Raw genomic sequence first — 14,646 nt, 5'->3', positions numbered from 1 at the left:
AAACATCTTTTCATTGTCAACTGGTAAAGAATTGGTCCCTGCTAGCTTGCTTTGAGTCTCTCTGTTTGAAAGAACCTTGCATGACATAGCAAAATTCAGCTATCAGTATTTTCCAGTGTAAAATTTATAGTAAAAATACATCTTTTATATCACCCACAAAGAATTGTATTAGATGTCACAAATTTGTCCAACAGAATCATATGGTGGGTGCTGCTGAACAGAGGGAAGACACAATCGAAATCCTCATCCTATTGAAACAACCGTATTTTTTATAAGGTCAGCGGTTCGTCTTTGCTCCATTTGGATGTTTACAATTTACATCTTTGGATCAGTCCCCAAGTAAATGGGCTACATAAGCAGATCCCTTCCTAAATACAGGTTTTCCTAATAGAGGAGACATTAAAGGCCCTTCACCTGAGCAGCTGAAGTGTCCAATTTTGGATATAGCGCACCTAACTGAATTACCAAACAGTAGAGAAGAGACAGTCACAGGATGCACAATTACAGCTTTCGAAGTACTATGACCAAAAATTCTTAAATATTTCTAGTTTTACTTTTATATTTCCAACAACTGTATTTGCCAGGCATTTCAGTTTCGCTCAATAGGAACAGCTAAACAAAATGACTTGTTTTCAAACTTTATATTATAATTGGTTGTTCTTCTGTTAATTTATTTTATTTTTTAATTATGTCCTTTCTGGAAAGTTTATTCTTGCCTTGTATCATCACTTAACACTAAAATAAATGATTCTTATAGATCTAAACAGTTCATAACATTTCGTTTATAATACTACCGCATACTTGCCATGGGGCCTCAGTTACACTGAAAAGTATTTTTAAGAGACAGCTCTGATGAAGAAGTCACAAAAAAAAAAAAAAAAAAAAAAAAAAGGAAGCTTTTGAATAAACTACAAAATATTTCTTTTCTATCACCACCTTTGTTACAACTTTGCTACTGGAGTACAAATAATTAAGAGTACATCCAATTAAGCAGAAATACTTGCAAGAAGGATTATTAAACTCAGGATGGTAGGAGTTGTCTCAGCCTCAATACCAGACTGACATGACTGGGACATTACAGTCGGGCCTAATCTAGATGACAGGCCTTTCTATGTTCTCGCTGAATAGAGAAGGCAGAGAAGTGGTTGCTCATTGCCAACCACTTGACTGGCCACAAGAAAAAAAAGACATTCTCATTAAAGACAGAGCAAGATGAGAGAGAAGGTGATATGATCCACCTTCTCTCTGGATGCTGAAGGGAAACTTTTGTTATTTTTTCCCCAGAAAATTGATATCCAGAAGCACGATATAGCACAAATACTCAAATTTCCATGGTCTATGTCCGGATTTGTACCATCTAGGAATTAAGTAATTTGTAATATGCAACTTTAAAGATTGTCCTCTTATTGACATCCAGTAATTTGATCAAAGCCTATACATTTATATCCTTCTTCTAAGTTCTTTTTTTTCCCCTTTTTCCTTCTTTTCCATTTGTCTTTTATTTATAAATTAAAGAGACTGTGGACCAAATTTTGCTGCTAATGTGTGCATGGTTTCCACTGACTTTCACAAAAACTGCGGATATGCCTCTCAAGGCAAAATTTAGCCTCGTGTATGGTTTTGATTCATTCTGTCTTCCTTTAATGTTCAAAATCTTTAAGATTATTTGGATATAATACATGAAAGGGAAGACAATATCTGAAAAAGGGCAGAGAACAATTATTCTCTGTTTCAAGGGTGAACTGCCTTAAGTGAGCAGAAATCAGTCACAGGAGGCTACTTGCTTCACTTATTTTTCTAACTGCTCTAGGCAAATAAAGATTAAGCCATTCTTTTATCAGGCAGGCCCTCTCCCCAGTATAAAGACATAATCAATCTAAACCGAAAGCAATCAGGAAATGTACAGAAGGTTTTTGGCCAGGTTTAGGCTGTATAATGACATAAAAGTGTAGGATTAATTTTGGTTTAGATTTCACTCCAGTATATTCAATAAAGGTAAATGATGCCAAAATTAGATTTCAAAGTTTTAAAACAATTTGCTGAGCAGTTGATAAGGGAGTGTCGTATGGCATCTGTATAACATTGTCTTCACAAAATCATGTATAGATAAATTCACTGTTGAAACACTTCAAAATCTAAAGTGCAAGGTCAGCTTAGTTTCACAATGTGAGATCAAATCAGAGTGGATAAAAATAATTTACTTCATTTTACACTGAACCATTGCAACTCTTAATGAAATTTAATCCTACTTCCCCTCTTTTGGAAATCTCAATGAAGTTATGGTTCAGAGAGAAGGCAAAAAGTTCAGGTACCCTGGGATGTCAGGAGGGATTAAAAAGACTAAATCTTTATTTTTGTGCACATCTATACAAAAGCTCATGATTTTGATAATAAGAACAATGTTTTATCCAACATAATTTTCTGTAAAACCAAAATTTAACTTCTGAGCTACTTCCAACTCAAAATCATATTCATCCCAGTTTGCTCATAATAGAAATGACAAAAATAAAACCTTTTTCAGAGCTCAGGAAAAAGTATGATTTTGCTCGCCCTCTGATGATCAGAATGAAAGGGAACAAAGACTCAAACTACCCATAGTCTGAGTTTAAAAAGAGAAAGATGTGGCTTTTCTGCCCCTCTCCTGGTACTTTTTGTGGTTAGGAAAGTTTTGCTGAATCTTAGGTATGTTCATTTCTGAAACTGGGGCATTGAACCAGGAATGCTCCCTGGTAAAAGATTTTATTTACGCTTAAAAAACCTTATAAGTTTTGCTGATCACTTCATCGTTACAGGAAGGAGAGCTGCTAGCAAGGATGGCACTGAGTACAGCAGACACCGTACTGGATAAATCATCAGGTAAGTTGCAATGCATATATGCTCTTGTGGATTTTACATATATAAGGTCATTTCAGTGACGTATTTTACAGCTTCAATAAGGAGGGTTAGAGTAGACTTTGTGATTGACTTCTAACATGAATGGGAGTTTCAAGAACACCTGATAAAACGGAGGGACAAAAAGAGCACTCAGGAGCACCACTCGCAATTTTTTCAGTTCTGCTAATAAAAGTACATGATTTCTTGGAGCCTTGAAGTGGTTCTTAGGGCTGCAGAGGGCTTCCAGATAGGCCTGGAGAAGCTCCAAGGAGATTTCTTTAAAGCCATCGTGCACCTAGGAGCTGAAGCCCTTGTTCCTGTCTTGTCACAGTGGAGAATTTTGTCCTGAAAGTGGGGATGGCTCCCAGAAGCTGTGTCAGCTGCAGAAATTGCACTGATGGATAGGTAGCCCTCCGCAGCAGCTGTTTTGTCTGGAGGCTATGTACAAACCTCCCTGGGTCCAGAGATCCTCCTGCTACATCTTGTCTGTGTATTCCCAGATAGCTGCTTTTGTATGAAAATGAATCGTTTCACAATAAGCACTGAGCTCAGTCTAAAATGCACAGCATTGCAAATAAAGCATAGCATCTCAAACACCGACAGATTCCCCTTTACATCCTTCCCTTTTTAATCATACGATCCCATTTTTCTTGACTCAGCTCTGATGCTGAGCTTTCAACGTGTTATTGCTCATGTTATGAGTTGATGTTCCTGTTCAGCTCATAGCTGGAGCTTTGCATTTAACTCCTCCTATGTGAAGCTTTAATTTCAATGTGTGCTGTAAGCCTGCTACTAATGCCAAGCCAAGACAGCAAAATGACCTTGCCTTTTCTGCTGTGATTAGAGATTACAGTGTAGATTTTCCTTGCTGGAAAGCACTGCAAACTTAAGCAATCTGTAACAAAAACACCCAAACAAAAAGAAATCAGTGAACTGAAACACTGCTAAGGGTAAGATAATTTTTCATAGAAAAAGACTAGCGTTCAGCAGCCTGCATTTGCCAGCAAGCTGGTGTCTTTTGAAATCAATTACTGTATTTTGTTCATGCAGCAGATGAAGATGGTAAATTAGTTCAATTGCAGATGAGAACTCAGAGCCCACTGGAAGTTGATTTGTTTGTCAGCATCCAGGATCTTACAGCATGAAGCACATCTGTCCCAGCCGTGCTCTGTCACGGGGAAAGGAGCACAAGGATGCCTACGTGTCAGTTTGCTAGCCTGAAAAATGCCCTTTCCTTCTGAATGGCTCCCACTTTGCTTGCCTCAATCTTCTACAATTACTTCAAATTTCAAACATTTACAGACAAATTGGCAATACGCAAAGCTGTGACATTCCAAAGACAATGCTCACTGACAGCGAGAGGCTCACATCTCATATGCTTCAAAACTCAGGGAGAAAAGGAATGGGAGAAAAGAGGCTGCCAACCCAGGATGAAGAAAAATGGCAGCTTTATCTTTCTACTTACTTGTCAACCGTATTCCCCCCTGATTGTGGAAGATGGGAGACCTCCTTTTTTGAATTATTGCATTAAGTCTGACAGAAGTACGAGAAGCCCAGCACTGTGCTGTAGTGGGAATGTGCTGCTTATTGCAGACTGTCCAGGTATGCTTCAAGAAAAGAACTGCTGTGGGTAGAAATGGAAAAATAAGGGGCAGCTGGAAAGGAGGGTCTTTGCACCTTAGCTGCACTTTTAGAAATTGAAAAGGTAACTGTAGAAACACCAAGTGCTGGTAATCTTTGACACTCTCATTATTAGGAGGTTCTTAAATTTTATTCATGTGGCTCATATTCAACCTGACAAGTCATGTAGCGATTAAAAATTGGAATGCTGCAACAACAGTGTTAGAATTAGGATCAGTGACTGGTTTAACTCTCCCTGACAAGGAAAGCCTGGCAAATGACTCGGTTCCAGCCAGTAGGGAATCTTCAGGCTCACTGCGCACTACCAATGTATCCTGACAAGCCTCGTCAAGACAGCCAACGTGGGCTTAGCAGATGCCCTCGGAAAGTTTCCTCTTCTTACCTTTCTTGCTCCTGTGTAGTTTGTCCCTGGACTGCGGAGTAAGTGTTAGGATAGGCTTAATGGAAGATAGTTGCATTTTTTGAGACCTTCCATAAAGCCTGGAGGTGAGCAACTGAGGCTCAGGATGCGCTTTTCCCTCCTCAATTTCCAGTAAAAGAGTTCTTGCAGTGATTCAAAATCAAAGGTGGGATATTTAACATTATGAGAAGCTGCTAGAAGGAATTACTGTGGTGCAATTACATGACCACCAAGGACTGAAATTTCCATTAAAGCATGTGGGCTCTACCATGGGTCTTACAGCACTCAGACAGCCTCAGATATGTTCAGATAATGATTTAGGCTCCCCTGGTATCTCTCTCTCTCTTTCTAATAACATGCTGCCCTTTCTGTGGTACAGTTGCAGGACAGATGTCTTTGACTGATGTGTTTGAAACATGGGTGGTTTAGTATCTGTGTTCTAATAATGACTGATTTTTGGTATCCTGGGAGAACATCTCTCTTGGCACTTAAGATATAAAAAACAAGTGACATTTTGAAATAAACAAGGTCTACAGGTGATAGAATTAGCACTCAATCTGCCATCCTACATGCAAGGCAGAGCCTCAGCCACCAGACATATTAAAAATGTCTTCTGAGGTAAGATGGCTAAAAGTTTGAGTTCATTATGAAGAAACTTACACACAAACCTTACTCTCCCTTCTTCAAAAGTCATCACGATTTCCATGTGTGTATAGCAAGTGGCATTTCCCTGGGCAGAAGGGCAGGGATGGGAATAGAGATCAGGTAGCCACAGTGGAGACCTTTCATCCCCCAGGTAATATGGGGCTGTTTTCCTCAGCAGCTCTCCTGTGGACAGTCTGCAGTACCAATTTTAGCAGGTGGGCAGACTACTGACGACTTCTGTTGTCTTTACCTCATGCAAAGGTGCAAGGGTTCAGTCTAGTTTTCAGGTTAACAGATCCCTAACCCCTCTGTGGCCCCTGGGACAAGGATTCCTTCCATACCATGCAAGCATCTCAGATTGCCTGTAAGATTTTAGCCCGGTACAGCACTAGCAATACCAGTGGCTCTGATGGCTAGAATATCTGAGTTAGAGAAAATGACAGTTTTACTTAAGAAAAAGATATTCAAATGTTTGACTTTTATAAGTTCTGTTTACTCACCTAATAAAATTTTCTTAGAGACAAGAAAATCTGAAATTTTAGTGGACGACTTCAAAGTCCATACTCAGTAAAACTCAAGTGCCATTCCAGTACAGATTTTAAATATGCAATTGCAGATACAATCTGTCTCTGATAAAATATTATTGTGTGCTGGCAGAAGAGATAGTAATCAGCTCTTGATTAATATTCATTGTATACATATATGTATTCAGGAAATTAAAAGGTATTTTCAGACAGTCAGAGAGCATACAGCACAAAAGACATTCCTAGATAAATTGAACATGCAGTGGTCAAGGCAATCTCTTGAATTCAGAGTTGGTGAAAGGCCAGCCACTTCATTTTTTCATTCACCCCAGAGGATTAAGAAAAACTGAGCTGATAGAATCTTGTGATCCCACCCACTTTGGGTGCATGTTTTCTAATTAAAATGGAAATTTGATCAATTATCAAAACGCGCTGGCTGATAGAGATGTGCCATTCATCTTCTGTGCAATCCTACATCTGCCTTGGAAGCAAGAGGAGTGTTTTCAGGTTCTGCAATAATTTAGACATTAAAAATACCATGATTATTATTATATTCACTTCTAAGGCAGTCATCATTTGTATCTGAAATGAGCCAAACCAAGCCACTGTCCTGTCCTCCACCAAGATCACGCCAAATTAGCTAACGCATAAATGTATAGAGAGAATTGCATACATGGGGACAGAGATATATATCTGACATTAACAAAGATATCAGTAAGTATCCTGACATTTGCAAAGGCTAATCATTTCATAGAACTATTTGCAGAATTATGTACTTCTCTGTGAAGTCTCAATGACCATTAAAGAGAATGGAAAATTTTCTACAGTGCTTTCATTAGGAAACATGAATCCACATGAATAATGCTGAGTTGTGCATATTCCAATTGGTTCTTCATACACTCTGGGCACATAACAAACCCCTTATACAAACTTATCAAAGCTGACTGAGTAAGGAGCACTGGGCAAATTTAAAAAAAAAAATACCATTAATGTAAGTAAGTGCTCGTGCTAGTTTGATAAGCCACAGCTCTTCTGTCATGTGCACTTCCCCATAATCTTGTTTGCCAAAGACCTGGACTTTCCCAGTGGGCAGTGAGTGGGCACTGGGGAGGACTTCAAGGTATTCAGATACAAATAAGGAAGGCGAAGTCCAGAAAATGGCTACTGCCGAAGCAAAGAGGAGAAAGTTCAAACCGTGAACTGAAGAAAAATGCTTATTGAAACACTTTCAACCAAAACATAAAGTAACAGTTGTGGAGAACCCAGTATCCACTATTGCTCAAACTGAGAGAATAAGAGCACATGAGGTGGCCAGTTACAGTGCTGTGCTATCCTAATCCTTCTTGGACTGGTTATAACGCCACATAAAAAAACTCTCAGTGCTCATATACATCAACAGCTCAAATGGCAAAGGCCAGTCTTAATGCACTAAGAAAGCAGAATGGGGAAAGTCACTGATAATTTGCTGCCTTCTGTCACAGGAATCCACTGGTTCCCACCAGTTAGGCCCTGGCAGCTCAGCAAACCAAAAAAGTCCACTGTCTGGAAAACTGAGGAGAGAGAGCTTGCAATGAAACAAATGGATGCCTCAAAAGCTCCACAAATACAGGACTCAAAGTGTAACAGCAATTTTCTTCCTATTGTACATTGCCTAAGAATTCCCTTCAAAGTGAAAAGTTTATGGAAGATGAAAAGAGAAACATCAGAAGGCTTAAGTACATATTTCCTGTACTCTCTCTTACCTATTTGTTTGTAGACTGTAGCTAAAAAAAAAAAAGTGCTGCTGCAAGGCATGAGTATGTGCAAATCTCCAAGTCAAGACTGTACTACAGTGGGCCAAGAACTCTGCCAAAAGCAATGAGAATAAGATTATCTGGACTCAGAAAAAGCAGAACAGCCTGGCTTGCTGGTTTACAGTAAGGAGGCTGCAGTACAGGACATTTTTTTACATTTTGTTTAGCACAATTCTCACTATTACTTCTATAGAGTTCAACTTTAGGAAGTCACTGCAAGTCTTAAAAGTCTTAGAAGTGGTTGTCCACAAAGGTAGGTTGCTGAAGCTTTTTTCTGTCGCCCTTGCTCAAAGTATTTCTAAAATTGATAAAGGCCATTTAAACACCTGGTGTGTTAGGTTAATAACACCTATTAGTGTTACACCTGGTAACACTAATACTGCATTTGCTCCCTATGCAGGGCATAGGTGTTCAGCATTAGGGCACTAAATCTGCCTAGGACCACCCTGCTTCAAAGGCTCTTATATTATTTAAGGCGAAGAGAACAAGAAAATGTGAGTGACCAGACTAGACACCCATTTCATTTTTTGTTCCAAAGACCATGCTGAGATTATAACACTGCCTCCCATTGTAAAAGCACAGTTATTTGAGATTGTTTCTGTTTCATGTCTCTCTGTGGGTGAGCAAGAGAGCTAACATAATCTTGTTTGTTTGCAAATTACAGTGAGTTTATTCTAATTTCATATACAGATGTTTTCCAGAGTTTAACTTATTTAGGCATCAGTCTGTGTGAGCAGAGTAGGAATGAAAGGAGGAGTCACCTCACTCTGCTCTTCCCCCCACACACACACGCATGCACACACACCTTTTGTTAGTCCTTTGCCATCAATGAATTCGGTGGGGAGGAAAAATCTAGATTGGCCAACAAGTTTGGGAGTTGAATTATGAAGGGTAAATCCTGACTGTCTTGATCTCAAACTAGGAGTATAAGTAGCATTTTATATTTTTAGCTAACTTGGAGGAAAGGATTATATCATTCCTCTGGCAATAACTTGAGAATTGTTTTTTAAATATCAAATATCAGTTTGAATCTCCAGGACTAATGGGAACATGTCTGAAAGAAACCTTAAATTAGATTACATTGTTTACTTTTTGATAATTCAAGAATTATTTTTCTGTCTGACACTGACCAATAAAGAAAGAGTTAAATATAACTTTGGAAGGTATTTTAGTCATAACCGTAATCTCTTTATATATCAGTGGGTCAATAGTTCAGTAAAAGAAGGAACTATAACTTGAATAGACACTAATTAAAAGAATCAATTCTTATCCTACTACATATGTCCAGTCATATTAACACATTTCTAGATTTCTTACTCAGTGGACTAGTCAAGATTAAAGGATTTGCTAATATGGATGAACTGAGTATGCTTCCAAACTGACTGAGCAGATTTGTGAACAAATTAGTTCATTTAAAATTGACAGTGAAAGATTGATTTTGCACAGAATGAGTTACCTAAGGTATTCATCATTTCCTCTGCTTCCATGCACAAGACAGAGATCTGCTTCTTTTTCTTTCTGATTGTAATAGGACTGCTTACTGAGCACCTTTATTTTACAGCCATGATTGCAGCCTGTCATTCTTTTAATTTAGACATATTTTAGCCTCCACAGACCTTCAGAAATAACTTCCTTAAAAGCCTTAGTCTAATGACTCATTACATGAGTTGCTCAATTCAACCACAGTACTTTAAATTATAATGCAAGGGGAAAAATTGCTAATTACACAGAAAAAGATCCAATTACTCCTGAGACCATTTGATTCATTATTCAGATTGTTTTGGGGGGTGGGGGTGGGAGGGAGGGTGTCTCTAAACATGAGGTTATGTATCAATGTATTGTGAATGGCACTTAGATGTCAGATTTGACATCAGTTATCATCATTCAGCGGTATCCAACATCTCTGTATTTTCCCCTACCAATCAAAGCAGAGTTTCCAAGACTCTAATTCATACATATGTGCCAATGTCCCATTCTTCATTTTTTGCTATTAAATGACATTAGAAGAAAGCTATAACCAATCCTTCCCTAATGCTACTACATGTTTAGTCACCCTGGCATTGCCAGGGGAACATATGTGACCACATATGCGAAAGGAAGTGACCCACAAGTCACAAAACGTCAGAGAGAAGAGTTTCTCCAGTGATTAAATGTGGTTCCTGCTTGATTCCCTGCCAGCCATGAGCTAGGGAGCATCCAGATATTTTGCTTGGGACCTGTTCATGCCCAGGTTCCTCCCATCGTGTAACATGATGTTTACAGTTGGGTGGGAGCTGAAATCAATGGAAATGATGTACCTGTCATTGTTGGCCTCTCCTGAGCCAAAACTGCTGAAATTTGTGCTGTCTCAGACACAGCCATAAAACCCTTTGGAATCTTTCAAGACAAATCACATCCAATCTAAACTTGGCTTTTGTTCATGGGGCATTCGGTATTCCCTGAACAGGACTAAAGTCTCCTCCAACCTGGCTCACATTTCAGGGTAGAGGGGAATCTGAAATCAGTTAACTACATTCTGTTTCCAGTCCGACAATTCTAGTAACTGAATAATCAAAAATTTTCCATGTATGTGTGCTTTCAACTCAGTTTGCCCAGATGTGAAATGAGATCAAATTTTGTTTCAAAGAAGAATGTTTTAATGTCATTGTCTGAGTGCTTTTACGCCAAAATTAACAAGACAAATGAAGGTGATTGTAATGTAGAAAAGTTGATAAAATTCTACTGGCAGACTATTGTTTGCAGCTATACTGATGTGAAATTGAACTATTATAAGAGCTCTCAGAGATAATAGTTCTTTCAGAACGCTCCAGACTGCTCAGTCATGGCTCCATTTTTCCAAGGGCTTTGCTAACTGATTCAGCACCCTGCAATTGTTCCCTGAAACATGTGTTCTTCCATAACCATTACTCTTCTGCAGTATATCCAGTTTAGTCATCATTAAACCCATCTCATCTATGATGTGCGAGCCAACTATTCCTTTTTTTTTCTGCAGAGTGTCACTTTCTACTACACACTTTCATTTTATGCTTCACTGTAATCAGTTCATTTTCTCTCTTCCCTTCATGCTTCTTACTTCCTACTTCATTTCCTTTCCTTCATCTAAATGCCTCAATATTATCTGCTATTTTGGATTGTACTACAGCTCACCTTCCATTTTCTTAAATTTTGTGGAATTTCTCCCGTCAAGGATGTTACATTGCTTAGGATGAATTATGCAAAAGCAATAAAATGCAAAATATGTAGATGGCACACGATTGTTATCTCGCTATTAAAGTGAAGCAGTAACAGAATTTGTAATGTATATGAACAACTTGTTCATATTTTTAATGTAGAAGAGGATAAGATTAAAAGAATCTTTGGACTTTTCAAGACATAATGAAGAAACTCTCTCCACCTTCAATGATTTGTCTTTCACAGTTCAATTCTGCCATTTCACAAGTTTGCTGGCTCTAGGGTTATGTGCCCTGGAAAATAGTTGTCTGTCACCTGTTAATGTATTTCTTCACTTATCTGATTGACAAAATCCCTGCCTTGGTCATTGATTTGTGCAGATACACATGAATGTCTGATGAATTCAATCAGAGACCCTCAACACTTTTAGCTAGTTTATTCTGTAGGGGTTTATTTTGAGAAGTAATCCATAGCTGTTGCCAAATATTTGTACGTGTCAGGATCAACAGTGAGAAAATAAATATCACAATTAATTTGTACAGTTCTTATCGTGATGACCCTGCCACGATGCCCTCCTGGATCACATTGCCTAGATTTTATACACCACCAGCCAAACCTGAGACAGATAGCAAGCAAGTTTGCCAGGAAGGTATGCATTTTGTGGATGTAGCAGCACCAACAACAGCCTCCACAAGCTGCATGGGTGTCCATCAGTTTAAGCAGATGAGCCCATATACATACCCACCCCCGCAGGAATAGAAAAACAACAATGGGGCGTATTAGCCCAGGGAGTTTTATATTGCACCTGGATGGGGAGTACGCGATAGCATACTTCTGTGGCTCTGCCATGGAGGCAGTTCCCCCCTTGCCTTGCATGACGGACAGCTCAGATGGGCTGAGCAGAGCTCACATTCCTTAGGTTTCAGCTCTGAAATGAAGGTCAGTGCTGGAGAGCAGAGCCGCAGGCTGAGAAAGGACAGGAGAAAGGGGAGAATCCCCCAGCGAGCCCTCATGTCTCCCGTGCACCGTGCTTCCTTTTAAAATATGCCTACCTTCTATGCTAAGAAAGGAAGCCCAATAAATTAAGCTAACATTTCTGCATCTGCCTGAGACTGATTTTCTGTATTATCTTTCATTCAGATCATCTGTCTGAGGATACAACATGCCAATCTGAGGGACTAGCAACAGCACAAACCAATTTATACACTAGTCGATGCCATCCCTAAAGTATTGCAGACATCAAATGCTCCCCCTTCCAACTCATTACGTTGCTCAGGAAGCCTCACATCATGCGCAGCAATATAAGAGCCTGGTAACTTCTGCCAAAATAGCAATCCTCTTGGCACATCATTTACTTTGAATTATTCTGTCTAGGGAATGATTCCCGGATTCCCTTAGGATCCTCAAAGCTCTTGTTTTCCTGGCTGAGCTCAGTCTGGCCCTGCTCTAGCCTGGGTCAGCTCTGCCTCTCGGTCATTAGCCCCAAACTGGGCAGCTTCCATCCAGCCATAGCCAAGTCATATGGCGACAAGCTTGAGCAATAGAGCTACACCAGAAAAACAGCACTGTGCACCAGCCAGGATTTGCCTGTCTGCAATTATTTTAATCAAAACTAAAACCCATGTAACTTCAAAGGAATTACCACTTTTCTGCCTTCCAGCCTGAATTATTTACTTTTGTTCCTTTTTTCTCCGATCAGCATCGTCAAGAGCTTCTTCTGCTCTCTTCAGGTCCTACAGCTTTTATGTTAAAGAAACTTCCCACCCCAGTCAAAGAGGTGAAACAGGTCCTAACCTAAGCCCATGGATAACAGATTTGCTAAACCTGGAAGGACACAGACCGAGGTGCTAGAGTAAAAATCAAGGCAGATTTTATGATATGATCAAACAGGAAGAACAAAACCAGGAACATTAGCTTGTTTGTTTGTCTTCTGTTTAGAGTGTTATTTATTTTTGATTCTCATGAAGTCAAAGGACTAATAGTGAGAATATATTAACTGAAGCCAAACCTAGTGTGAGAGCAGCTGCTTTCCAAGCCTTCCCAGGCAGCAATGCCAACTCTTCACTGAGCAGCTCTGAGTTGCCACACTTCTCTGTTTTGGACCTCTTTTCAGCAGCATGAGGCAGTTAGGAGGAATTGAAAGATGGCTTTGTGATTTATAGGAATAATCAGAAATAGCACGATCAAGGTTATCAAGCATATTTTCTCCAGTAGCACAGGCAAGAATGAACTGTGCTGCATAGTGAACACAGTGAGAAGGTGAAAGAAGGATAATTCCAAATTTCACCATTTTTGTCAGAACATCAGAATTTACTAAAAAATTCTCTCAGCCCTAAAATGGGAGTTTATGGATTTCATGCTACCCACAAAACAGTGATGTCTTAAAGTTATGACTAGGGAATGGGATCTCCTCTAGAATAAAGGCAAGTGATGAGTGTTGTTGTAGGAATGGTGAGTCAGTGCCATGAGTCCAGAGAAAGGAACTTCTGCTTAGCGAGGACTAAGAAGCTGCTATTTTTGTATAGCTAGAAAATTAGTCTGGTTAGAGATATAGTCTCTTAAACTATCATTATTGGGCTTTCCATTTTCCACTACAACAGTAATGTTTTTTTTAAAACACATAGATGTCCTTGATTAAGTTTAATTTATGTCTGGATAGGTACAAAGAGCTTGAATCAGAGATTGCATCTGAAAGTGTATAGGAATGGCACTCAAATCTTCTGATTAAGCCAGCCCTTCTGAGGAACCTACTCCAAGAAGAACATTTGTTAAAACCTCACTGAGAGGTAGAAGTCCCAGACTAGCAGAAGTTTGCTGTGCATACCAGACACTTAAAGTGTTTTCTCTAATAATAAATAGGCAAATATTTGAGTTGCTGCTACCTCCAAAAACTTCTGGGAAATTCATCTGCTATTTTCAAAACATACAAACTGCTTTTATAGGAAAAAAAGAGCGAGGGCATTTCAGGTATAAATACTCTCCTACTTTCTTACATTTGGAAAAAAGTACTAAGCCACAAACCCATCTAGGCAGCTATGTGATGTTATACGGCAGAAATTCGCCCTAAAAATATGGTCTGTTTTGAATGTTATGAGGTTAACCCTTCCTATAGACGAGACAGGTATGGATACCGACAGTTTTTACATAGTCCCTTTTAGTACCATCCACCACTCATAGTACTGCATGACTGATCCACTTCATTTACTTTTAAGAAAAATCCCATCATTTCTAAAAACAAACATTGATAATAGTGTCATCTTTTTTCATATATTGTACTTGACTGACAAAATCAGGTTTTGTCAGCTGATGCTTCAACCTTCACTTTTAAATTTGTTACATTAAAGTGTGAAAAAAACCCTGTAAATCTGTTGGATATTGTTGCTCATGAACTCTAAGTTGCAAAGGATGCCATGCCATGTAAGCTATACAGCAGGGATAAAACCTCTGATATGGATTTTTGTAAATCTCAGCATCAAATTATTGTACTATAAATATGCAATACACAGATTATTGTGCTCATTTTTTTCCTTCAGTGAGGCTTTTTACATGTCAAGCAATCTCATCTAAAAATTTGGCTCAGTCCTGATCCTTTAAAATT

General features: G+C 39.0%; 1 long non-coding RNA gene and 1 other non-coding gene across 5 annotated transcripts in view; one reads left to right on the top strand and one right to left on the bottom strand.

The window, feature by feature from the left end:
* The window catches only part of LOC101748762, a 66,966-nt gene extending 57,935 nt beyond the window's left edge, over window positions 1-9,031 (top strand). For all 4 annotated transcript variants that reach the window (XR_006930840.1, XR_003076707.2, XR_005862112.1 and 1 more), the window contains 2 exons: window positions 2,793-2,856; window positions 3,925-9,031. This is a non-coding gene — a long non-coding RNA (uncharacterized LOC101748762). The remainder of the gene's footprint in view (window positions 1-2,792; window positions 2,857-3,924) is intronic.
* The window catches only part of LOC107054107, a 186,825-nt gene that overhangs the window by 39,537 nt on the left and 132,642 nt on the right, over window positions 1-14,646 (bottom strand). The gene's annotated exons all lie outside the window — the stretch shown is intronic.

This window comes from Gallus gallus, chromosome 9 (assembly GCF_016699485.2).
Source record: "Gallus gallus isolate bGalGal1 chromosome 9, bGalGal1.mat.broiler.GRCg7b, whole genome shotgun sequence".
Taxonomy (NCBI): Eukaryota; Metazoa; Chordata; class Aves; order Galliformes; family Phasianidae; genus Gallus; species Gallus gallus.
Note: the sequence above shows the minus strand (reverse complement) of the source record. Positions and strands in the feature narration are given on the sequence as shown.